The sequence below is a fragment of the Nomascus leucogenys genome, chromosome 4 (assembly GCF_006542625.1).
Source record: "Nomascus leucogenys isolate Asia chromosome 4, Asia_NLE_v1, whole genome shotgun sequence".
Taxonomy (NCBI): Eukaryota; Metazoa; Chordata; class Mammalia; order Primates; family Hylobatidae; genus Nomascus; species Nomascus leucogenys.
The window spans coordinates 53,167,838-53,195,124 of record NC_044384.1 but is presented as its reverse complement, the minus strand read 5'-3'; the positions used below and the strand labels follow the sequence as shown (position 1 = coordinate 53,195,124).

The 27,287-nt window shown below is 41.0% G+C and overlaps 1 protein-coding gene across 1 annotated transcript in view; it reads right to left on the bottom strand.

Annotated features, from left to right (window-relative positions):
• The window catches only part of KCTD1 (potassium channel tetramerization domain containing 1), a 203,912-nt gene that overhangs the window by 147,448 nt on the left and 29,177 nt on the right, over positions 1 to 27,287 (bottom strand). The window lies entirely within an intron of this gene.

Genomic DNA, 27,287 nt, shown 5'->3' with positions numbered 1-27,287 from the left:
TAAAAAAAAAAAAAAAAAAGAAATTCAATTGACCATAAATGTAAAGGCATACTTCTGGACTCTCAGTTCTATTCCATTAATCTATATGACTATCCTTATGTCAGCATCATATCTATATATCTATCCTTATGATTACTGGAGCATTTATTAAGTTCTGAAATTGAGGCAAGTGTGAGTATTCCAACTTTGTTCTTCCTTTTCAAGATGTGATGCAACAAACATAGCCATGATTTTGGTAGAGACTGCATTGAATCTGCAGATCAATTTGGGGAGCACTGCCATCTTAACAATACTATGTCTTCTAATCCATGAACATAGTATGCCTTTCCAATTCTTTAGGTCTTTAATTTTCTTCAACATAATTTGTAGTTTTCAGTTTACAAATCTTGCATTTCCTGTGTTAACTTTATTCCTAGATTTTTTGCTGCAATTATAAATGGAAATGTTTACTTAATTTTATTATTGTATTGTTCATTATTAGTGTATACAATTGATTTTTAGTATTGATCTTGTATCATGCAACCTTGCAGAACTTGTTTGTTTTGATCATTTTTGGTGGATTTCTTAGTATTTTATGTATTAAAAATTTATGTCACCTGAGGATAGTTTTACTTCTTCTTTTCTCATATTTATGCCTTTATTTCAATTTCTTGCCTAATTGCCCTTACCAGAACCTCCAGGTACACTTCCATGATGAATGGAAGTGATAAGAACAGACATTCTACTTGTGTTACTGACTTTGGGGGAAATGTCTAGTCTTTCACAATTAAGTATGATGTTAGTTGTGGAGTTTTCATAAATGTCTTTTTATCAGATTGAGGAAGTTATTTAGTGTTTTTATCATGAAAGGGTGTTGAATTTTGCCAACTGATTTTTCTGTGTCAATTGAGATTTTTGTCCTTTATTCTATTACTATGGTATAGGACATGATTGATTTTCATGTTAAACCAACCTTGCCTTCTTGGGATAAATCTCATTTGATCGTGGTTTCATACGTTGCTGGATTCCATTTGTATTCTGTTGAAAATTTTTACATCTATATTTATAAGAAATGTGGGTATAGTTTTCCTGTCTTGTGATGGCTTTATCTGATTTTGTTATCGGGGTAATGCTGACTTCACAGAATAAGTTGGGAATTGTTCTCTCCTCTTTCATTTTTTGAAAATATTTAATTATTTATGCTTAGGCATAACAAGCAAATGGTATAAAATACCAAAGATTCAAAAGTGTTTTTAGTATCAGATTAAGTCATCCAGGTCCCTCTTCCAGAGTCTCATCACACAATTCCTCTCTCCAGAGGTAAAGATCTTTATCTGTTTCTTCCACAAGCATCAGGAACTTATCAGCTACATGATAGATCTCATAAATTCCCCTTAGAGATCTGTTTTTCGTCCTGGGTTAATAACATCATGATCCACATAAACTTAAGTTCTCCTTCCACAGCTGTATCAGTTCAGCATACGCTCACCTGTGAATAACAAAGATCCTAAAGAACAAAGGGCCTAAATATGAGAATAGTAGTTTATTTCTCTTTCATTTGATACTACAAAGCAACCGTAACCAAAACAGCATAGTAGTGGTACAAAAACAGGCACATAGACCAATGGAACAGAATGGAGAGCCCAGAAATAAGGCCACACATCTACAACCATCTGATCTTTGACAAGGCTGACAAAAACATGCAATGGGGAAGAGACGCCTATTCAGTAAATGGTGTGGGATAACTGGCTAGCCATATGCAGAAGATTGAAGCTGACCCCCTTCCGTATAGCATATAAAAAAATCAACTCAAGATAGGTTAAAGACTTAAATGTAGGCCAGGCCCGGTGGCTCACACCTGTAATCCCAGCATTTTGGGAGGCTGAGGCAGGTGAATTGCTTGAGTCCAGGAGTTTGAGATCAGCCTGGGCAACATGGTGAAACCTTGTCTCTACTAGAAATACAAAAAATCTAGCCAGTCATGGTGGTGCATGCCTCTAGTCCCAGGTACTTGGGAGGCTGAGGTGGAAGAATCACCTGAGCCTAAGAGGTTGAGGCTGCAGTGAACCAAGATTGCCTCACTGCACTCCAGTCTGGGCAACTGGAGTGAGACCCTGTTAAAAAAAAAAAAAAAAAAAGACTTAAATGTAGGCCAGGCACTATGGCTCATGCCTGTAATTCCAGCACTTTGGGAGGCCGAGGTGGGTGGATCACCTGAGGCCAGGAGTTCAAGACCAGCCTGGCCAACATGATGAAACACTGCCTCAACTAAAAATATAAAAATTAGCCAGGTGTGGTGGCACGCTCCTGTTATCCCAGCTATTCGGCAGGCTGAGGCAGGAGGATCACTTGAACCTGGGAGGCAGAGGGTGCAGTGGGCCGAGATTGCGCCACTGCACTCCAGCCTGAATGACAGAGTGAGACTGTGTCTCAAAAAAAGAAAATAAGTAAATAAATAGAACCCCAAACTATAAAAACCCTAGGAGAAAATCTGGGCAATACCATCCCATACATTGGAAAAGGCATTTGAAAAAGACATCAAAAGTAATCACAACAAAAGCAAAAATTGACAAATGGGATCTAATTAAACTTAAGAACTTCTGCACACAGAAGAAAAAAGCTATCAACAGAGTAAACAGACAACCTACAGAATGGGAGAAAATATTTGCAAACTATGCATCTGACAGAGGTCTAATATCTAGCATCTATAAGGAACTTGAACAAATTTACAAGAAACAAACAAACAACGCCATTAAAAAGTGGGCAAAGGACATGAACAGACATTTTCCAAAAGAAGACATACATGTGGCCAACAAGTATATGAAAAGAAGTTCCATACCACTGATCATTAGAGAAATGCAAATCAAAACCACAATGAAATACCATCTCACACAGTCAGAATGGCTATTATTAAAAGGTCAAAAAAATAACAGATGCTGGCAAGGTTGTGGAAAAAAGGAAACACTTACATACTGGTGAGAGTTTAAATTAGTTCAACCATTGTGGAAAGCAGTATGGCAACTTCTCAAAGAGCTAAAAGCAGAACTACCATTTGACCCAGCAATCCCATTACTGGGTATATACCTAGAGGAATATAAATCATTTTACCGTAAAGACACATGCACACAAATGTTTACTGCAGGACTATTCACAATAGCAAGGACATGGAATCAACTTAAATGCCTATAAAGAAAATGTGGTACATATACACCATGGAATACTATGCAGCCATAAAAAATGAGATCATGTCTTGCAGGAACATAAATGGAGCTGGAGGCTATTATCCTTAGCAAACTAACACATGAACAGAAAACCAAATACTGCATGTTCTCACTTACAAGTGGGAGCTAAATGATGAGAACTCATGAACACAAAGAAAGGAACAACAGATACAGGGATCTACTTGAGGGTGAAGGGTAGGAGGAGGGAGAGGAGCAGAAAACATAATTCTTGGATACTGGGTTTAATACCTGGGTGATGAAATAATCTGTACAATTAATCCCTGTGAAACGAGTTTATCTATGTAACAAACCTTCACATATATCCCTGAACCTAAAATAAAAGTTAAAAAAAAAATAAAGAAACTCAGGAAGTAGGCCTGCAGTCCAGGGCTGACTTGGTGACTTTATTACCTCTTTAGGAACCCAGGTCCCTTCTAGCTCACTACCCTGCCATCCTCAGAGTAGAGCCTTTATCCTCCTGTCCCAAAAATGGATTACTGTGTTCCAGGCAATAGGGTAGAGAAGGAAAAAGAAACAGACAAAGGGCATGGCTCAGCTGCCTTTTAGTAAAGGTTCAGGAAATCACCACATGACACATCTGTTCCATTTCATTGATCAGGATATACTCATATGGTCTCACTTAGCTGCAAGGGAAGCTGGGAGATGTGGTCTTTATTTTGAGTCAACATGGGCTGTCCACAATTGAAGGTCTTATTATGACAAAAGAAGAGAGACAACAAACTAGTTACAACCACACATTTGACCTGGCAATTTTGCCCCAATTTTTCCCCAAATGTGTCACCCTTTTTCCTTTGCCATTCCTCCCTTATACAAGTCCTTATAGCTTCTCACCTGAATTACTATGGTACTGTAGCTTCTTAACTGTGTGTTTTTTTAATTTCAATCTCTTCCCCTCAGAAAATTTTTCATTATATCTTTTCTGAAATAAATATGTAATCCCATCAAACCTTCAATGGTTTTCCAATTGCTTCCAGAAAAAATTTCCAACTCCTACATGTGGCTTCCAACTTTCATTCATGACCTGGCCCTAGACCACTGTTATAGCTGTAGCTTCTGTCTGTCTCTCTTTCTCTACTTGAACTTTTTGCTCAAGCCATACCTAAATCCTGTCCCTCCCCAACCCCCCTAAATACACCATATATATATAAATATATATATAAATATATATAAATATATATAAATATATATAAATATATATATATATATATATATATATATATAAATATATATAAAACATCTTAGTAACTGTGGCAGATTGATTACAAAAATTGTTTATCCTTCTCTTTGCAATGTGACTTTTGTGAACCCAAAAGTATCTGAGACAGTTCTCAATCAATTTAGAAAGTTTATTTTGACAAGGTTAGGGACACGCCTGTGACACAGCCTCAAGAAGTCCTGACAACATGTGCCCAAGGTGGTTGGGGCATGGCTTGCTTTTTACATTTTAGGGAGACATCAGTCAATACATGTAAGACTTACATTGGTTCAATCTGGAAGGGTGGGACAGCTCAAAGTAGGAGATTTCAGGTCATAGGTAGATTTAAAAATGTTCTGATTGGCAATTGGTTGAAATAGTTATTATCAATAGAAAGAAATGTCTGGGTTAAGATAAGGGGTTGTGCAGACCAAGGTTTTATCATGTAGATTAAGACTTCAGGTAGCAGGCTTCAGAGAGATTAGTTTGTAAATGTTTCTTAAGGCCTGTGTTCATGTTAATGCCAGTTGGCTTTTCCTGAATTTCAAAAGGGAGGAGGGTATGATGAGGCATGTCTGACTGCCCCTTCCCATCACGGCTGAACCAGTTTTTTAGGTTAACTTTGGAATGCCCTTGGCCAAGAGGAGGGGTTCATTCAGACAGTTGGGGAGCCTTAGAATTTTAGTTTTGGTTTACACTTTGTAGCTCCTTCCATCAAGAGATGGGTCCACTACCCCACTCTTTGAATCTGGGCTGGCCTCGTGACTTGCTGGGACAATGGAATGTGTGTGAAATAACTACATGTTAGTTCTGAGTGAGAGCCTAAAGAGGCCCTGTGTGCTTCAGCGATCTCTTGAACCTGTCTCTGTCATTAGAATAAGCCTGGCCTAGCCTGCTAGATGATGAGAGGCCAAGTGCAGTGCTGCACATCATCCCAGTCAAGGCCAGTTCTGACCATCCAGCCCTTGGCTGACCTGCTGGCCGACCTCAGCTCTGTGAGCCAGACCATTGAAGATCAGCCGAGTCAGACTCAGATCAGCATAATGGCTTAGGTGGCACATAGACTCGTGTAACAAAGAGTGGTTGCTGCTTTAAGCCACTAAGCTATGGGAGACAGCATTCACTATGGAATTAGATCAAGGACACAGTGCTTTTGCATGTGCTATTCCTTCGCCTTAAAATGCCTTTTTTTTTTTTTCAGCTTAGTAAACTCCTAAACTCATCTATCTATCAAGACCCAGATCAAATATCATCTTAACTGGAAAAGTTTCTTGTCCCTATCTGGGCAGATCTAGCCGCTTTCTTTCTTTTTTATTTTTTTAAGAGATAGGGTCTTGCTCTGTTGCCCAGGCTAGAGTGCAGTGGCACAATCATAGCTCACTGTCACCTCTGACTCCTGGGCTCAAGCAATCCTCTGGCTTCAGCATCCTCAGTAGCTGAGAGCATAGGTGCAAGCCACCAAGTCAGGCTAATTTAAAATATTTTTTTAGAGATGGGATCTTGCTGTGTTGCCAAGGCTGGTAACTTTGGCCTCAAGTGATACTCCTGCCTCAGCCTCCTGAGTAATTGGGATTACAGGCATGAGCCACGTGCCTGGCTAGACACTTTTTTGACAAAACTCACACCTCTATTACAGCATGTAACATATAGATACTTGTTCACACAGCCATTTCTCCTTTTGGCTGAGCTAGCTGAGGGCAAGGACAACCTATCCTATAATGTGCACCAAAAATATCTGTTGCACGAATGAAAAAACAAATTCTAGGATGTTAAGCATATGTAATTCTTTCTCTTTTATTCTCTTTCTTCCAAACAATATAGTTTCTTATAATGCCTAGGTCCTTCCTTCTATAATATGTCCCCACTCACCCAAATTTCAGTCACTGATCACATATTGGAGGATGTGTTTACACCTCTTTTTCCTTCTCATGTGTAGCTTTTAAGCCCATGCAGTGTCATATTTTCATTGATTGGTAATTTCCCGTATTGAACAGTCACGTTACTCCTTGAAGTTTTTGAATTCTTTTATTTTTTTAATTCATTTACTTTTTGAGACAGGGTCTTACTCTGTCATCCAGGCTGGAGCGCAGTCGTGTCATCTTGGTTCACTGCAGCCTCGAACTCCCAGACTCAAGTGATCCTCCTGTCTTAGCCTCCCAAGTAGCTGGGACTACAGGTGTGCACCACCATACCTGGCTAATTTTTAAAAATTTGTTTGTTGAGTTGGAGCCTCACTATGTTGCCCAGGCTGGTTTCAAACCCCTGACCTCAAGCAATCTTCCCACCACAGCCTCCCAAAGTGCTGGGATTACAGGTGTGAGCCACTGCACCTGGTCTCAAATTCTTAAAGTTTCTCAATTGTTTGATTTAGTTTTCAACTACATTCACCATTACTCTTGTAAATAAATTTTAAAAGTTTACTTGTCAGCTTTTTAAATTTTAAATTTTTAATGTTTAAAATAATCCTTTGAATGCATTGCTTACTTTTAATGTTACTATTGTCAGCTTCCTTAAAAATGATTACAAGACACTCTGTTTGATCTCTTGTCTTACCTGCTTCACTAATTTTCTATTTCCAAGTGAGAGTGGAGATGGCTGAGAAAATTGTTCTAACCACAGGCTAATTGGCAACTAGGTAGGAGCTTGTGACCTGTGGTTTTTCAGTTCTTTAGTTCAACCGATTCACCCAGAGCTTCATTTGTTATGTGCCAGTTGGACATGGCTCAAGCGTCAGTTCTTAGTGCAAAATGATAAGTTTGTGACAGAAAGAACCTGAAGAAAGGCACGAAAGCCATCCTTCTGCTCACTGTAGCATTCCCAGAAGGAGCCTGGGGGAGCACGGCAGTCCATATGGGGCAGGGTCGGTGGGCTGCTCCCACTCTCTGCACTGTCACCCTCCAGCCCGCTGCCCCGTCATTATTCTTTGTTGTATTTTATGTGTCAGTCCCCAAATGTCTGAATGTATAATTAATCACCTCCTAAGTCTTATTGTGTACAGTGATGCTTCACCCACTTGATATTGAACACAATATATTTGATTATTTTGAAGAAGGAAATCCATTGGCAAGAAGTGAGCTTTTTTGCAAGTTCTGATTTCATCAGAAAGCTCTTCTGGAACAAGAAAATTGCTTCTGATGTCAAACTTAGCAATCATTTATGAAATAATACAACAACAATAACATTTAATGCCTTTCATCAGATCAGACTGTAAATACTAATTAGTTATAGTTCATCGTATTCTGGTGGGGATCAGTAAATTATAATGCTTGTTTTATAGATATTGAAACAAAGACAAGAGATTAGAGGCACTTGCCCAAGGCTGCAGAGGACGATGTCAAAATTGGGGTTGTAACTCTTGTGTCCTGGATTTATAGGATAAATCTCTGCATTTATAGGATAAAACTCTCTGCATTTATAGGATAAAATGTTAAAGTAGTACCAACACCTAATATAATGCAATGAACAAATCCTGCCATGTCAGCCATTGCACTTTATATGATACATTTAAATAAAAATCCCTTAGCATTAAATATTTAAGAAGAAAAAATTTTAATGAAAATAGTAAACATCTCAAGTGCCTGGAATTAATGCATCATGGCCTAATTCTCCCTAATGGGCTGTGAATTTAAAATGAATCCTGCTCCTGCCTCACTGTCCACTGCCATGCTGGGAATGAAGCAAAAAATTTCTTGCTTAAGCACCAAGTTCAGCCCTCGGAGGTTAATGGGAACATATTACTGGGTGATGGACCACCATGTCTAAAAGTGGTGTCTCAATAACAGCTCAAAGGACGGAGATGACTTGCTGTAAAGTTCTTTGCTCTTTAAAATCCTGGATACAATTTACTGTTTAAATAACTGGTTTCCCCCTCATTAAGACTGTTTCTCAGAATGTGGAAACCCTGCCTTTGAGCTCTAAAAGTGGGTAGTTTGGATTGACTCCAATGCTAAGGTTGTTAACATGTCTGCCCATCTAACCACCAATAGGATTTTGTTTTCTCAGTGACTGAAACTACAGCCTTCAAATTCCAGATAGAGCCTAGAACATAACTTTTACAAGGATAAAGTCAATTGTATTTCATCTGGGATAGTTCATTTAAATTCCACAGGCTCCAGTGACAAACTTCTAAAATGCTTTTGCCAAAAGTGATCTAAATTTCTGCCATAAAACACATAAAGTGTGTCAACTTACTGATTTTGGTTTATGATCTGCAAAATGGGGACATTTGCACTATACATACCCATTTCATGAATATCTTAACTGAAATACTGAACATTTAACAAGTCATTAAAAAATGCTTCATTCAAAAATTTATTTAGAGAAGCCAAGAGAATAAGGCATTGTCTCATGATGTTATGAGAATAAATCTAAGATGTGGGTATATCTGTGGTGTCTGTTCCTATCTACCTTGTAAGTCCACTTTGAGTTACTTTTTTTTTCTTTTTTCCTTGTCAGCAGATTCCAGTTGAGTTACTTTCTGTATATAGTGTGAGGTATAGCTCAAAGTTTAAATTTTTCCTCATGAATAAACAATTTTAAGTCCCATTTGTTGAAAAGACTATCTTTGGCCAGGCATGGTGGCTCATGCCTGTAATCCCAACACTTTGGGAGGCCAAGGCAGGTAGATTGCTTGAGCCCAGGAGTTCAAGACCAGCCTGGGTAACCATGTGAGACCCCATCTCTACAAAAATAAAAATACAAAAATTAGCTGGGTGTGACGGCACATGCCTGTAGTCCTAGCTACTTGGGAGGGTGATGCAGGAGGATTGCTTGAGCCCATAAATTTAAGGTTACAGTGAGCTATGACAGCGCCAATGCACTCTAGCCTTGGAAACAGAGTGAGGCTCTAAGAAAGAAAGAGAGAGGAAGGAAGGAAGGAAGGAAGGAAGGAAGGAAGGAAGGAAGGAAGGAGAGAGGGATGGAAGGGAGGGAGAAAGAAAGAAAGGAAAGAAAGAGAAAGAAAGAAAGAAAAAGAAAGAGAAAGAAAGAAGGAAAGAAAGAAAGAAAGAATGAGAGAAAGAAAGAAAGGAGTCTTTTTACTACTCAATGGCCTTTGTCAACAACCAGCTGCATGTCCCTGTGGGTCTGCTTCTGGACTCTGACAAGATATCACTGTTACCCTTATTTTTATTCTTCTGTACTTAATATGTCTTTTTTCTCTGGCTCTTTTAAAATTTTCTTTGTATAACTGAGTATGAGCAATTTGACTAGGACATGTCTTAGTGTTCATTGTTCATGCTTCTTGTCTTTGGGGTTTGTTAATCTTGGATCTGTGGGTTTACGGTTTTTGTCAAGTTTGGAAAGTTTTTGGTCATTATTTCTTCAAATATTATTTTTCTATCTGGCTCTCTCTCCTTCTTTGGAAACTCTAATTACAGGTATATTCAGCTGCTTGAAGTTGTCCCACATCTCACTGGTGCTTTGTTGATTTTATAAAAAATTAATTTTTCTCTTTCATTTTGGATAGTGTCTGTTGCTATGTCTTCAACATCATTAATCTTTTCACCTGCAATGTCTAATCTTTATCTTTTTTTTTCATCTCAAACATTGAATTTTCATCTCTAGAAGCTTGATTTGCCTCACTTAACTTTTTGGACATATGGAACACAGTTATAGTAACTGGGTTTTGTTTTTTTGTTTGTTTTGAGATGGAGTCTCTCTCTTCTCCCAGGCTGGAGTGCACTGGCATGATCTTGGCTCGCTGCAACCTCCACCTCCCGGGTTCAAGAGATTCTCCTGTCTCAACCTCCTGAGTAGCTGGAATTACAGGTGTGCACCACCACACTCAGCTAATTTTTATATTTTTAGTAGAGGCAGGGTTTCACCATGTTGGCCAGGCTGGTCTCAAACTGCTGACCTAAGGTGATCTGCCTGCCTTGGCCTCCCAAAATGTTGGGATTACAAGGGTGAGCCACCACACCCTGCCATAACAACTGTTTTAGTGCCCTATCTGCTAATTTAACATCTGTGTTAGTTCTGGATTGGTTTTCATTGATTGACTATTCTCATAAGTCATATTTTTCTGCTCTTTTGCATGCCTGGTAATCTTTAATTGGATGCCAGACATTGTGAATTTTACTTTGCTGGGTGATGAAGACTTACATGTTGCTATAAATATTTTTGAGCTTTGTTCTGGGATGAGTTAACTTACTTGGAAACAGTTCGATCTTTTGGGGTTTTGCTTTTAAGATTTGTTAAGTGGCTCTGGAGTAGTGCTTAGCTAACTACCCGCCACTACTGAAGCAAGACTTTCCTTAGTCATCTACCCAATGCCCTGTAAATTATGAGTTTTTCCAATCTGGCCGGTAGGAACAGGCACTGTCCTGGCCCTGTGTGAGTACTGGGCACGGTTTCCTCTAATTCTGTTGAATAATTTTTCCCCTGACTTGGATAGTTTCCTCACATGCATGTGCTGATCAAATTCTGTTAAATAATGCAGGGGACCCAGTGCAGACCCCAGGGCATCTCTCTGTGCAGCTGTTTCCTCTCTGATACTCTGACTTGCAAACTCTGGCAGCCTTGGTGTCCCTGGAATCTTGCTTTATCTCTTCAACTCAGGGAGTCCACCAGGTTCTCTCTGGGGTCCCTATCTATTTTGGGTTGAATTGATCCCCTTCCCAAAAACATGTTTAAATCCTAACTCCCAGTACCTCAGAATGTAACTGATTTGGAAACAGGGTCTTTATTGAGGTAATCAAGCTAAAATGAGCTTATTAGAATGGGTCCTAATCCAAAAGGACCAGTGTCTTTGTAAGAAGAGGAAACTTGGACAGAGACATGTATAGATGGAAGACCACGTGAGGACACAGGGAGAAGATGGTCATCTACAAGCCAAGGAATGCCGAGGAACCCAGAAGCTAGAAAAGAGGCGTGGAACAGACTCTCCCTCACAGCCTTTGGAAGGAACCTATGCTGCTGACATTTTGATTTCAGACTTCCGGCCTGCAGAACTGTGGTCAATACATTTCTGACATTTAAGCCACTCAGTGTGTGGTACTTTCTTGGAGTAGCTCTGGCAAACTTAACACATCTTCCTTGCACTGTATCCTGGAAACTCTTCGGGCAGTGAGCAGGAGCAAGCACAGGGCTCAGCACATGTGTTTTCCACCTCTCATTTTCTCGTTGCTTGATGTCCATTGTCTTAAAACCCAGTGTTGGTTTGGTTTCTGTTGTTTCAGGTGGAAGGGTAAATGTAGTCCCTGTTATTATTGCTTGTTGGCTGGAAGCAGAAGTCCTTACTCATTTGAGTTTTAATTGTACAGTGTCCAGTGTCACTGTTTCATATTCTGGGGACTATGTTTCGGTTTGCCAATGGGATTATAAGCTTTGAGACCAGAGGCCTTTGCGCCAACCACAATGGCTGAGCTAGTCCCCTGTGCACGACAGGAGTGCAATACGTATCTGACCTAAACAGTGTATTTTTGGTTTTTCGGACTCAGCACACTGAGGATTGACTTGTGATGAAAAATCAATGGACGTGAAATTTCTTATTCCACTTGATATTTGTAGTGTGTGAAAAATAGCCTGAAACTAAAATATTTTAGTTCCTATCTTGTTTTCAAAGAAGTGACACTCTGACGATTTCCTTTTTAAATTAACAGTCATGTACCTGGTAGCACAGAGCTGTGGGAGAAATTCTTGGGCCCAAACCACCCAGCCTGTGAAGTAAAATGAACAGCCTGTCACTGCTCATCTGGATTTTCTATCTGTCATTTTTGTCTGTCTCTCAGTTCTTTTCGAGGAAGGAGGTAACACAATTTGGTACCCAGGCTTTCCTTGACATGAGTGTGAAAGCAAAAAGAAAGAATTACATTTTTTGGTTTCATTCTGGAGATTCAAATTAACTCCATTTTTTATTGTACTGCTAAAGTGTCCACAGAAAGCTAAAACATACACGAGAAACTCTGGTCCAAAATTTCCCAAGTATAAGCTTTTTAAATTGTAAAGCTGTAGACTCATGGCTTTAGTATATCATTTACAAAGCAAGCATTTTTGTCCTACTTTGAACAGAGAGAAGAGGCTCTTTCATTTGACCAAACTGCCGACAGAATGTGCTGAAAACAAATTTCATGCATTTATTCATCAATCATCAAGCATGTCCCTATATCGGGGCCTTTGCACATATTGTTCCCTCTGCCTGGATTGCTCCTCTCCCAGATATTTACATGGCTCACCCCCTCATCTCATTCAGGCCTACACTCAATGGTCATTTTCTGAGCAAATCCTTCCCTGCACATCCTATTTAACAGAGCGTTTCAGCCCCACCACCCCTTCCTCATGTGACATTCTTTTCACTTGCCCTCTTTTATTTTCTTCATATCACTTATCACTTACCACCTGACAGTCAGTCAGAAAAATATCTACACATATACGTTGATCTAACACACATGTGTTATTTATTTATTGTCTATCCTCCTCTCCTAGTCTAGTGTCTACTCCATGGGAACAGAAACTGTTCCTGCTATATTCTAGCACCTAGATCAGTGCCCAGCACACAGTATGCCTTCAGTTAATATTTGTTGAATAAATGAACACATGTTTGCTGATTTCCTCTCTGTGCAAAGGCACTGGAGGGAGGAGCTATGATGTGAATCACCCCAGCCCTGAATTCCAAGAAGTTCACCTTCTAATAGAAGGACAAATAGAAAAAATCCATGACTATGCTCCAAAGCAAAGGAATGGGTTGAATAATGTATTTTGAAAGCACAACGAAAAAAGGGGTGGGGAGAGGCAGGGGAGTTTTTGAGATGAGCCTGGTGCAGATGTGGGATGGGCAGAAAGGAGAGGGATGAACCGCTCAGCCTCACAACACAGAGTGAGCAGATATTTGGAACCCTAGGAGTTGACAGAATGCTTTGGACCCAGGTGGAAATCTGTGTGGGTTTGTGAAGATGTAGCAGGCAAGAAAGGAGACTGGGGGCCTGATCTTGGAAGGCTTTGGAATGTTTGGAATTTGGAATCTATCTTAAAGGAGTTAAGTGGGTAGTATTTTTAAACCACCTCTAGCTAATCAATCTCCTATCCAGGAAACTTAGTTGTTTTTCAGCATCTCATTGAATGTGAACTCATTAACGTGGTGACCTACACTCATCTTGTTCCCTTAAACATATGTACGGAGGTACCTTTTCTCTTAGCAATTATGTACTATGAAAGTGTGGCACAACTGTAAGAATACTTAGTAGCTTTCACTAACAATTTGCTCATTGATTGATTTGCTTTTTAAAATTTTCAAATGACAGCTTGCCTTCATTTATATTCCTGTATAAAAATGAACCCAGCACTTTCTTAGGAAGGCTCTTGATCTGGTTACATGGACGAAATGAATTCCATGCAATCAGTAGAAGGACAGAATGTGAAGTGAAACAAATCATAACATCCTCCCCACCTGGGCAGGGAAACCTTATGGGCTTATGGAAACCTGAGAGACTACCAAGCTTTGTAAATAACTGGCCCCCATCCCTTCCCACCCCATCCAACTCAGCCCAGTCCTGAGGCTCAGCAGACTGAATGACTGGTTCTGTAGCTCCCAGCTGCTCAGTGGCAAACCTGTGAGTCAGGTGATAACTTTTTCTACTCCTCTCATTTATGGAGCAAGAGTGGCTTATATCAAGGCTACTGGAAAAAAACAGTATCAAGGTGGATATTTTGCTAGTCTGTCAGATTTACTCAGGGTTTTAGGGGAGGAGCCCATGGATAGAGAAGGGGATGGGAGACTTGAATAATTTAAGAAACAAGTAGTACTGAGCATTTTGATGTGCAAATGAAGATCTCTTATGAGAAGAGTGCAAAATCCACTTGGGTCTTAAAGCTGGAACATAAGATATCAAAGAAATATCTGTTTTGGGTGGTCCCCTCCAGCCTCAGTATCCTGTCCCCTTACAGTACTGGTCCCCTGAGAAATTTGAGATACAGCATTCTACCCTGTTCTGATTAGAATGTGATCACTTATCTACCTATTTTCAAATGGGCATGTTTTTGTTGGTTGGAGACAAAAGGGATTTCCAAGGAAAGGACGTGGACTGTAAAGAAACATCTCAGCACTAGCTATAGGAATTGGGATCACTAGTCCTTTTTTTTTTTTGAGACAGAGTTTTGCTCTTGTTGCCCAGGCTGGAGTGCAATGGCACTGTCTCAGCTCACTGCAACCTCTGCCTCCTGGGTTCAAGCGATTCTCCTGCCTCAGCCTCCCAAGTAGCTGGGATTACAGGCGTCCGCCACCACGCCCAGCTAATTTTTGTATTTTTAGTAGAGACAGGATTTCACCATGTTGGCCAGGCTGGTCTTGAACTCCTGATCTCAGGTGATCCGCCTGCCTCACCCTCCCAAAGTGCTGGGATTACAGGCATGAGCCACTGTGCCCGGCCCACTAGTGCTTTTAATTGTCATGGGAGACAATAATTTTTTCTAAGTGTTTCTTTTTTTTTCTTCTCTTTTTATTGTTGGACCTCAGGTGCTGAGTTGGAATTAACCATACTCTACAGTACATGGCTCATCATCATGGGTCTGTGATTGATTGATTGATAGGTTGATCAAGTGCTTTAATCCCCATCCTCTCCCCTAAATTTCCCAACCACAGGTGGCCTTCCTCATGGTTTTCAGGTTTATTCCCTTGTTTTATATGTTCTTACCAGATGTGGATTGTTGTTTTATATGCCTATTTATTTTTTACTCTGTACAACTCCCTCAAGGCCCATCTATGACACATGTTTACAGCTAATCCTTTACTTTTATATATATACACATATATGTATACATACATACATACACACACATACTCATATATACATAAATATAAAGAGACAGAGTCTCACTCTGTCACCCAGGCTGGAGTGCAGTGGCACAATCATAGGTCACTGTAACCTCCAGCTCCTGGGCTCAAGTGATCCTTACGTTTCAGCCTCTTGAGTGGCTGGGACTACAGACATGCACCACTATGCCTGGCTAATTAAAAAAAAAAAATTTGTAGAGACCAGGTCTTGTTACCCAGACTAGTCTCAAACTCCTGGGCTCAAGTGATCCTCCTGCCTTGGCCTCCAGAGTGCTGGGATTACAAGCATGAGCCATGGCATCCAGCCTAATCCATTACTTGTAATGCAATCTAGACTTGTTTTGCTAATCCACTCTCCTGGTGATGGACAGAGACCTTGCCTTTTGGGAGGCTATTTCAAAGAGAACAAGATGCTCAATCTACATCAATGGTTTTACATATAAATTCAATTGTTTTGTATTTCAGTAATGTAGAAAACAAGCAAACCTTGCCATTATTGTTATTATTGACCAAATAAACACAAAACTTTGCCCAGACTGTTAAGTGTACTCTGCCTGACCTTGATTTGGTGGAGTAAGGAAGAGAAAGGGGTGGGAACTGCTGGGTATGTCTTGCTCTGCTCACTTAACACCTATGAACCTGTGAGTAGTGGACTCATGCATTTTAAACAAATTGGCCATTCCAAGATAACCTTTCCAGGTCATTTCTCCAGGCTAAGTCCATTCAAAAACACTGCTCAAAAAACAGAGTATGTCTTGAGTACTATTACATTCAGGGTCAAGGAACAGGCATTACAGTAATCCAAAGAGCTAGTTATGTCAGCCAAGAGGAATGTATGCTGTCAACTGCCATACAAAGATGTGTATCATAGCTGACGCTTCTCAACATATCTCTCTCCCATGCCGTGTTTGAGGAGCAAAGGCTCTTAATAGACAGGATGACTAACAACTTAGCTTTTGAAATATGATACGGGAAAATCAGGATAAACAAGAGTCTTTCCGTCAGTTGGATACTATTATTGAGCTGAGAATATGAGAAACTAGAGGGAATAATGTTTTGTAAATGATGACATGTATTTTAAGTAGCCAACAACATTGTTTTAATGCATGTAATTTTCCAAATTATGCCACAGCCTCTATGTGGTAGAGAATGGTTTTGGCATGTATAATGTGGTGTCCAAATCTCCCATATGTTGGTTATAATTGAACCAAAAGTTGGATAGAGAAATAAAAGAGTGTGGGTAGAAGAGATAACTTAGTTAAATGTATTTGTTTTTATCCCCAAAACCACAGCTGTGAGCTTGGCATTAAGCAATCAGAGGAAGAAGGAAGGAAGGAAGGGAGGGAGGGAGGAAGGGAGGGCAGGCAAGGTAAGGGAGAGAGAGGGAAACAAAAAGAAGGAAAAAAAAAGGAAGACAGAAAGTCCATGTGAACTTTGAAGCTATAACAGTACATCAAAGTACAAATAATTAGTTCTTCTTTGTTGACTGGTTCTGCCTATGCCCAGTTACGAAGGCAGTGTTAATGAGGAAAAAATGCTAAACTTGGGTAAAAAGACCTACGTTTAAAAAAAAAAAAAAAAAAAGACTCTGGCACTCAAAGCCATGTGACCTTAAGCAAGTCTTTTTATCTTTCTAAATCTTATTTTTCTCATCTGCAAAATAGGCAAGACAATTATCTTACAAGTGGTTATGCAGACTCAGTGGGAATGCTCTTAGAAACTGTCAAGTGTTGTTCAAGTGTGAGGGTTCAAAAGAAAATTTACCTCCAAGAAGTTAATTGAATGGATTAGGAGATGAATCAGCATATTTAGTTTTGTCAGTACTCCTGTAGGACAAATTATGGTTTCAGAGAACCCTGCCAAGTGGACTACAGCCTTTGCTTCAGGAACTAGGTACATTCCACCTACCACCTACCTACTCTGTCCTCAGAGAACCGCAAATCAAGGACTCAAGAAAACACATTCTCAGAATAAACAATGCCTCTCTCTTCATCTTTCTCAGACACCCAGATCCTGTGATAAGGATAAAGGTGAACGAGGAAGGACCTTAAGGCAAGACTGTTTCAAGATTGACTCTGTGGGCCAATTTAATTTACAGTTCTGTACATGACTTGATGTGCTGCAAATCCAATTAGTTTCAACCATTTTCCAAATCAGGGTTGTTATTATTTAGAATTAAAGTAGCTGCATTTCTACTGATACTTGAAAAATTCAACTATTTTCCAACTATTTTCAACTATTTTCCAAATCAGGGTTGTTATTATCTAGAATTAAAGTAGTTGTGTTTCTACTGATATTTGGAAAACTATGCATAGATGAACTGCATTCATGGTTGGATGTTTCCTTTCACAAACTGCAGAAATAATCTGTCCCAGTGTTTCTCTAAGAATAAGTAGTTGGCATTTTACAGTCCTCCAGGGAAAGCCAGTGTCTATTTCTCTTTGCCTATAGAGTGAGGCTCTGCCTTCCCTGGAGTCTTCGGCCTTCTCTGGAGTCTTGGATAATTATTGTCTATTTGGCAGAATGAGCATGATTGGTACTATCCTAAGTGTCTAATTTTGAGTACTAGAAAAAAAAGTTTAGCTTAGATATATGTTGTGTATAGATGCCTTTGTTGCTTAAAAACTTTAGTATGTCTTGCTTAGCTAAGTAGATATCAAGTTTCTTCCATACAGGAGCTATAGTAGATGCCACTGGTATACCCACTCCATACTTCCTGCTACAGTGTGTCTTAAATGATGATCTCAAAGTATTGCTTATTTCCTTACTTGACTTTGTAAACAGATTTCACTTCTGGTTGTAAAAAGAATGTATGTTCACTTTTGGCAATAGAAAAGTAAAAAGAAGAAAAGGAAAAATTTCCATACTATTACTTCCCAATGAGACCACTAGTAACATTCTGGTGTATGTAATTTGTTTGTTTGTGCGGGTGATGTAGATGTATTGTAGGTGACACTGTGGGTTGTCTCAGAATAGCCATTTCTCTTTATTTTCATTGCTATCAGCATGTGGTTTTGTGTTGGCTTCCATAGCCACGTGTTTGAGGGATGCTGGCTGTCGACAGCTATTCAGGTCTCATTTTACTAGGCCAATGATTGCTTAAGGCCTGGGCACTGGAACCAAGCCTGGGCAATGGGACCTGAGGAGACATCTGCGGGCAGCGCAGGCTTGTAAAATAGAAGCATGGGAAAGATGATCTTCTTCACTGGACATGGCCCTGTCTGCATCCTTGGACTATAAGGGGAGCCACTGCAGAGTGGAGAGATGAAGAGCACACTTATTCTTGAGAAGCCACCAAATGCACCAGCTCCAAAATGCTGTTCTTGGGCTTCCTATTATGTGAGATGACAAGTGGCCTTCTCATTTAAGTCACTTTCAACTGTGTTTCCTGTGACTTTCAGCCAAAATCATCCTAACTTATCTTGCATTCTTTCCTCAATAGTATATTGTATGCACTTACCTAGTCATACAATATTCTTCACAAGGAAACCCTGCATGATGGTAGTTGCTATTTGCTTGTGTCTCTCCTCACAGGTCTCTGAACTCCTCGAGGGCAGAGATGAGGGGTTTTTGTTTGTTTTATGGTATTTTTTTCTGTCTCATAATCAGACCTTAACACTGGAATGTCTGGCACAACGTAGGCACTAAGATTCTGTGGAATGCGGGGACTGATGACTGAATTCCTTATTGTGGCTAAAAGGCCCTGGTAGAAGGTGACAAGTATTTATTGAGCATGACAGATTGTCCTCACTGTTCTCCAGGGAGCTGTCCTTACGCAATTCACGTGTGAGTTTGCATTTGCTGAAGGTAAATCTTAAAAAACAATAACAAAAAAAAAACTATAACAAGTTAGTCTGACACTTTTATGACAGTGATCAAAATTGCATTTTTTTTTTTTTTTTTTGAGACAGGGTCTTGTTCTGTTGCCCAGGCTGGAGTGTGGTGGTGCAATCATGGCTCATTGCATCCTCCACCTCCGGGGCTCAAGCTCTCCTCCCACGTCAGCCTCCTGAGTAGCTGGGACTAAGGCATGCAGCACCACACCTGCCTAATTTTTGTAGTTTTTGTAGAGACAGGGTTTCGCCATGTTGCCCAGGCTGGTCTCAAACTCCTGGGCTCAAGTGATGTGCCCGCCCGGGCTCCCAAAATGCTGGGATTACAGGTGTGAGGCACTGAGCCTGGCCTAAAATTTCAAATTTGATAGCAATTTAAAAATAAAAGATAAGGGTGGCGGTATAGCTTTATTCACTGCATAGCAGTCATCCTGAAACACTTGAAAAGTAATCTTTTTTTTTTTTTTTTTTTTGAGACAGAGTCTCCCTCTGTCGCCCAGGCTGGAGTGCATTGGTGCAATCTCGGCTCACTGCAAACTCCGCCTCCCGGGTTCACGCCATTCTCCTGCCTCAGCCTCCCGAGTAGCTGGGACTACAGGCGCTCGCCACCATGTCCGGCTAATTTTTTTATATTTTTAATAGAGACGGGGTTTCACCGTGTTAGCCAGGATGGTCTTGATCTCCTGACCTCGTGATCCACCCGCCTCGGCCTCCCAAAGTGCTGGGATTACAGGCGTGAGCCACCGCGCCCGGCCGAAAAGAATTCTTTACAAAGCTATGCTGAAGAATTTATTTCTTTGGGGGCATTTGGGGTATATGTTTCTTTATCTTTTTACTTTTCTTTTTAAATATAGGGGTGCTACTTACTCGTTTGGATGAATGTGGTTGGGTCCTCTGATTATTGCTCCCCTAACCTCTTGTGCTTCCTATGTCACAAAATACACACTCCAGCATCCATAGACACTGTCCATAGACTACCTGATCGTGCACATTTCCTGCTATACGGGAAGCTCGGCACTTCCTAGTTGTTCCATAAATACCTGTTCAATGAATGATTAAAAATTGGGGCGGCGGAATTCGTGTTTGCACAAAAATCTTAGCCGTCCAAGAGCTGAGTCTGCAATCTGGACAATACGTGGAAAAAGGAGACAAGCAGGGGTGACACTGGGGGAGAGGAGGGAGGGGAAGGCAGAGGAAAGAAGCAGCCCACCTTCGCCCCACCCCGAGCCGTCCTAAGGAAATGCACTAATACGAAACTTGCACAAGGGGGCAGAGCAGAGCCGCGGTGAACGCCAACCTGTTGGCTCTTGGTCTTTGCTGATGGTATTCTTTAAATAGTATTGGTTAATACGGAGTTGGTTTGAAAATACAATTTCTCTTGTTAAAAGGCACTGGAAGACCCAAACCCTTCTTTCACAGTGTCATCATGCATTCCAGAAAACACATTTTTTGTTTTGTTAAATAGGAACAAAATACGCATTTGATGGTCCTCACGTGCTTTCTGTGGCCTCTTTGCAAGAGAGTTAAATTGGTTCCAGAAAAGAGCCAAGAAGTTCATGGATTTCTGACAATTCACCCCCAAGGCTTGACCTCCACTTCTGCACTGAATATGGGCCAATGAAAGGGCGCTGAACTGGAATTTTACAAAGATGGATTCTAGTCCAGGTTTTCTCTCTAACTAGCTGTGTGGCTTTAAGTCATTTAACATCTCTGGGACATATTTTTCTTATTTGCAAAACAGAGGGACTTATTGAGGGCATTTCTCAATCCAATACAACTATGGCTTGCAAGCTGTCTAAATTCTCTACTAAAGATCACAGAAGTAAGAAAAAAAAAGAGGGTGAGTAGGGCTAAGAAGAACCAAGTTGTAAGAACTCAGGAGAGGAGCAGAAGAGGAGGTGCAAAGGCATGGGTTGGTAAAGAGGTACCTCATTTTGAGAAAACACTGGACTAAGTTTTCTTCAAGCTCTACATTCTGAGGTTCTGCTACTTCTTATTTTGTATCTCCATTTGGATATCTACCACAGACTCAACTTGCTCCACATCGAAGTCATTTCTCCTCCCCATAAACCACCTCTTTCCCAGCGTCCATGCCTGCTGGTGGGTAGCACACTGAATGTCACCTACACCCAACCCTGGAGTCCTTGCCAGCCATTGTCTCTGTTTCCTACCATAAAGCTAAACTCTGGTGAGGGAGACAGTGAAAGGGTCAACAAATACATATGCCAATATAAACCCTGATGAATTCCATAAAGAAAGGAAGGATTCTTAATAAAAAATAATGTGCATATGCATATGAGATAAAGAAAAGAGCCTAGTTTGGGTGGCAGAGGTCTCTGGGAAGATGACATTTGAGATCTGAAGCAGGAGCCTACCAGATGGGTAGTGGTGGAGAGGGTAGAGAGGGGGTGGCGGAAGTGCGTACAGAGGCTCTGGGGCTGCAGAGGGTGTGTCAGAGGAGACTGAGTGTTTAGAAGACCAGCGTGATGTGGGGGTAGTGAACAAGCCATAAAGGGGCAAGACACAGGTGCAAGAGACTTTTCTGTCTCTTACATTGTTTTCATTTTTAATGTCTGGTCTGGGCCTTCACCTCATGTGCAGACAATCTCTTCATTGCCTCTCCTGGCTCCAGATCTCTTTCCTCTCCCTGACTATCCCTCCTACCCGCCACCCGCCCTTAACATTTCTTCTCACTAAGTCTGCAAACTGCTGCCAACTGATGTTCCTCAATGCTTTTTTCATTCTATTATGCCATCACTCAGAATCTTCCATGGCTTCCTATTGTCCATCAAATAACGATTAAATTCCTCTTTCCTTAAGAGGTATCCCCATTTTGGCTGATATGGTTTGACTGTGTCCCCACCCAAATCTCATCTTGAATTGTAGTACCCACGATACACACGTGTCATGGGAGGGACTCAGTAGCAGGTAATTGAATCATGGGGGCAGTTACCCCCATGCTGCTGTTCTCATGAGAGTGAGTTCTCATGGCATCTGATGGTTTTATAAGGGAGTTTTCCCCCTTTGCTTGACACTTCTCCTTTCTGCCACCATGTGAATAAGGACATGTTTGCTTCCCTTTCCACCATAATTGTAAGTTTCCTGAGGCCTCCCCAGCCCTGCAGAACTGTGAGTCAATTAAACATCTTCCCTTTATAAATTACCCAGTCTTAGACAATTCTTTATAGCAGCATGAGAACAGACTAATAGAGTAAATTGGTACCCGTAGAGTGGGGTGCTGCTATAAGGATACCTGAAATATGGAAGTGACTTTGAAACTAGGTAACAGGCAGAGGCTGGAACAGTTTGGAGGGCTCAGAAGAAGATGACAGGAAAATGTGGGAAATTTTGGAGCTTCCTAAAGACTTGGAGGGCTCATAAAACAGGAAGATGTGGGAAAGTTTGGAACTTCCTAGAGACATGCTGAATGGCTTTGACCAAAATGCTGATAGTGATATGGACGATGAAGTCCAGGGTGAGGTGGTCTCAAATGGAGATGAGGAACTCGTTGGGAACTGAAATAAAGATGATTCTTGCTATGCTTTAGCAAAGAGACTGGTGGCATTTTGCCTCTGCCCTAGAGATTTGTGGGACTTTGAACTTGAGAGAGATGATTTAGGGTATCTGGTGGAAGAAATTTCTGAGAGTCAAAGCATTCAAGAGGAAGCAGAGCATAAAAGTTTGGAAAATTTGGAGCCTAATGATGCAATAGAAAAAAAAAAACCCATTTTCTGGGGAGAAATTCAAGCCAGCTGCAGAAATTTGCATAAGTAATGAGGAGCCAAATGTTAATCACCAAGACAATGGGGAAAATGTCCCCAGGGCATGTCAGAGACCTTCATGGCAGCCATTCCCATCACAGGCCCAGAGGCCTAAGAGGGAAAAATGGTTTTGTGGGCAAGGCCCAGGGACCCCCTGCTCTGTGCAGACTCAGGACATGGTGACCTGCATCCCAGCTGCTTCAGCTCCAGCCATGGCTAAAAGGAGCCAAGGCAAAGCTCAGGCTTCAGATGGTGCAAGTCCCAAGCCTTGGCAGCTTCCATGTGGTGTTGAGCCTGTGGGTACACAGAAGTCAAGAATTGAGGTCTGGGAACCTCCACCTAGATTTCAGAGGACATATGGAAATGCCTGGATGTCCAGGCAGAAGTTTGCTGCAGGGGTGGAACCCTCATGGAGAATTTCCACTAGGGCAGTGTGGAAGGGAGATGTGGGGTTGAGCCCCTACAAGGAGTGCCCACTGGGGCACTGGCTAGTGGAACTGTGAGAAGAGGACCACCGTCCTTCAGACTCCAGAATGGTAGATATACTGACAGCTTGCACCATGCACCTGGAAAAGCCACAGACGTTCAATGCTAACCCACAAAAACAGCTGGAAGGGGGGATGTACCCTGCAAAGCCACAGGGGGAGAGCTGCCCAAGGCCATGGGAGTCCACCTCTTGCATCAGCATGACCTGGATATGAGACACGGAATCAAAGGAGATCATTTTGGAAATGTAAGGTTTGGTGACTGCCCTGTTGAATTTCAGACTTGTGTGGGACCTGTAGTTCTTTGTTTTGACCAATTTCTCCCAGTTTGAACAGGTTTTGCCCAATGCCTGTACCCCCATTGTATCTGGGAAGAAACTAACTTACTTTTGATTTTGCAAGTTCATAGGTGGAAGAGACTTGCTTTGTCTCAGATGAGACCTTAGACTTGGACTTTGGGTTAATGCTGGAATGAATTAAGACTTTGGAGGACTGTTGGAAAGGCATGATTGTGTTTTGAAATGTAAGGACATGAGATTTGGCAGGGGCTGGGGAGGAATGATATGGTTTGGCTGTGTCCCCACGCAAATCTCATCTTGAATTGTAGTTCCCATAATCCCCATGTGTCATGGAAGGGACCCAGTGGGAGATGAATGAATCATAGGGGTGGTTACCTCCATGCTGTTCTCATGATAGTTAGTTCTCATGAGATCTGATGGTTTTATAAGGCGTTTTCCCCCTTTTGCTCGGCACTTCTCCTTCCTGCCACCATGTGGAGAAGGACAGGTTTGCTTCCCCTTCCACCATGACTGTAAGTTTCCTGAGGCTTCCCCAGTCCTGCAGAACTGTGAGTCAATTAAACTTCTTTCCTTTATAAATTATTCAGTCTTTGGCAGTCCTTTATAGCAGTGTAAGAATTGACTAATACATTGGCTATTCTGTTGTAATGTCCTATAACATTGTTCCTCCATACTACAAGAAGCCCCATTCATAAATAAGATCCCAGGCATCTTCATGCACTCAAGTTTTAGTGATGATGCAGTAGGTGTCTTTTGCCTCTCTAGTCCCCCTTCCTAACAGGATCTGGCGTTTCCTTCTTGTTTCCATATCTCTTCCACATAGTCCACCCTGGCCAGACCATATATTCCCCTTCCTTGGCTACAACTGTTGCCTTGGAGAGAGCATGCAGAGTGGCCCAAATCAGGTCAATCAGAGTGTATTTGGGACTTCTGAATCCTAGAACAAAGATGCTCTGTCCTGGATGATGTACATATGGATGTGAAGCCTGGAACTGCTCTGGTCATTTTGCCACCATGAGGTTTAGGCTGTAGCTAACACTGTGAAAGCACAGTAAAGACATGGAAAGACACTGGATCCTTCCTTAATGGGACACTGAACTTTACAGTTTCATGAGCCAAAAAAAAAAAAAAACCCTTTTATTGTTGGAGCCAACTCGATTAGGACTTTCTGTTGCTTGCAATCAAGAGCATCCAAACAGCTTAAGCCTATGCCAGGCACTGTTCCAGAAAAGTCCTTATTCTCATGAAGCTAACCTCCTACCACAGGGCTTAAAGGAAGCAGACCAAAAACCAAGAAATAAATAAATAAGATATCTTTATCTATTGGTAAGTTCAATGAAGAAAACAAAACAAAATGATAGAGAGAGCTTGGGCAGAGGGATGGCTACTTTAGATTTGGGAGTGCGGGAAGGCTTCCCTGAGGAGGTGATTTTTTTTTTTTTTTTTTTTTTTTTTTTTGAGGCAAGGTCTTGCTCCATCACCCAGGGTGGAGAGCAGTGGTGCAATTATGGCTCATCACAACCTCCACTTCCTGGCTCAATTAATCCTCCTACCTCAGCTCCTGAGGGGCTGGGACCACAGACAACACGGGCCACCATGCCTGGCTAACTTTTTTTCTTTTTGGTTGAGACAGGGTCTCTATATGTTGCCTAGGCTGGTTTTGAATTCCTGGCCTCAAATTATCCTCCCTCTTTGGCCTTCCAAAGTGCTGGGAATATAGACATGAGTCACTGTGCCCAGCAGGAAGTAATATTTAATAAGAAACAAGACCTATCCATGGGCAGATGAGGGGGAAGAAGATTTCAGGCAAAGGGAACAGCCGGTGCAAAGGCTGTGCAATGGGAAATTGCCTGGTGGATTACAAGAACAGAAAGGAGCCACTACGGCTGAACAAAGGGCATGAATAGCAAATAATGGTATCAAATAAAAGGTATGGAATAATGATGCTTATTCCTCTTTCTTAATTACATCCGCCCTCTTTCTAAACATCTTTTGAAGATTTCAAGGCCTAACTTACGCCCCACCTCCTTCTTGAACTCTCCCTGACTGAGCTAAGAATCACTTCTCCTCTGTACTAAAGAGTTCCTGGGCTCTCCCCTCCTTTGCACCTGGAAACTGGAAATTGGAAAGTAGCTCCCATGTACTGTCTTCTACAGATTTTGATTTTTTTCTTATGATTTTATTGACTCTCCTCAATTTGATTCTAGTCTTTGAGACAGTCTTTTTTTGTGTGTGTGTTTGTGTGTGTGCCTATCACAAAAGCTTAATGCCAGTAAGCCTAACTGTTGTGAAAACACACCAAGCTTCTAGATTTACTGTCTTGCTACCAGGGTGCATTTGAAATATTAGATTGAACCATGCACAATTGTCATTCATTGTGGGGTCAAAAATATCAAACATCAGCATTGTCATATGGCTCATCACACACTAAAACATCATTTTAAATGACAATATAGTTCAATTGTGCAGCTAATTATCCCAATGCATTGGTCATGGTTCCAGAAAAATTCTCTTTTTGGAACCTGGGTCCTCTAAGGAAATGTTCTGTTGTAATGAAGCTATGTATCTTTGGCCACCTGACTGTCCCTTAAATTAGTTGTTGGTAGCAAATAATTAAAACAGCAACAATAAACAACACTATGCAATTTAGCATTTGTTTTCATTTAGGCTTATATGCTGCATTTGAATTTTATGATGTCATTAGTTTTTAGTGATATAATTTGAGGAAAGCAATGGGATATTAGTACATATGTGACCTTAGTCAAGAAATTCCTGGCCACTCTTAATAGAAGCCATGACTGTACCTAGTTATCCATAAAGGAAGAATCCACCTGGTTCTTGCTATAGGAACTTGGTGGTGGAACTGCTTTACCATGCCTGACTGGGAGAAGACAAGCCAGAGCCCCCAGGGATCTGCAGGCTGCCGGGAGGGTGCCTTGGCCCCCACCCCACTTCCCACCACGTAATCTGTCAGGAGTGGTGAAAATTATAACCTTCCCTGGGCTAGAGGCCCTCCTTTCCCTCCAAAATGGTAAAGTGGCCATATAATTTACTTTTGTTTTATGAGTCTATGTTCTTTATGTAAGATACAAGTTTCAGAGTTAATCATTTATTTTTCATCCAGACTAAAACATTTATATAAGCCTTTGGACCTCAGTCTTCTCACTTGTAAACAGGACCTGGACTAAATATTTCTAAGGTCATTTTTTGGTAACAGGCCATGTGGTTGACCAATGACATTTTCATTGGTAAGATATTAATGCATCTATAATACACACACACACACACAGACCTTTTTCATAGATCTGATTTTTATCATAATTCCCATGTACCATTTCCATACAAGCTTCTTTTAAAGAGTAGAAATAAATCTACTTATGGGCAATTCACATTTTGTGAACAACTTCATTACAGCTCAACCAAATTTCTTCAAACATGCCAAAGGCACTAAGAAGGACAACTTGAAAGTTCTAAAGGAAGCAGTTTGCATTTGGGAAATAAAATAGTAAAAAAAAAGTGTCTGAGTGATTTCTTAAGTGGTGAAATCCCCCTTTTTTTGCCCTTTTTCTTATGTTTTAAAAATAGCCTAAATTAAACCTTACTCAACTTTCTACAAGAAAATATACCTTTAGGCTGAGAGACAGCATTAGAAATTTCATCCTAAAGAATTATTTTTGGGGAAGGGGTATGGGGTGGAGTTATAAGAGCCTGAAGATAGAGGCTTC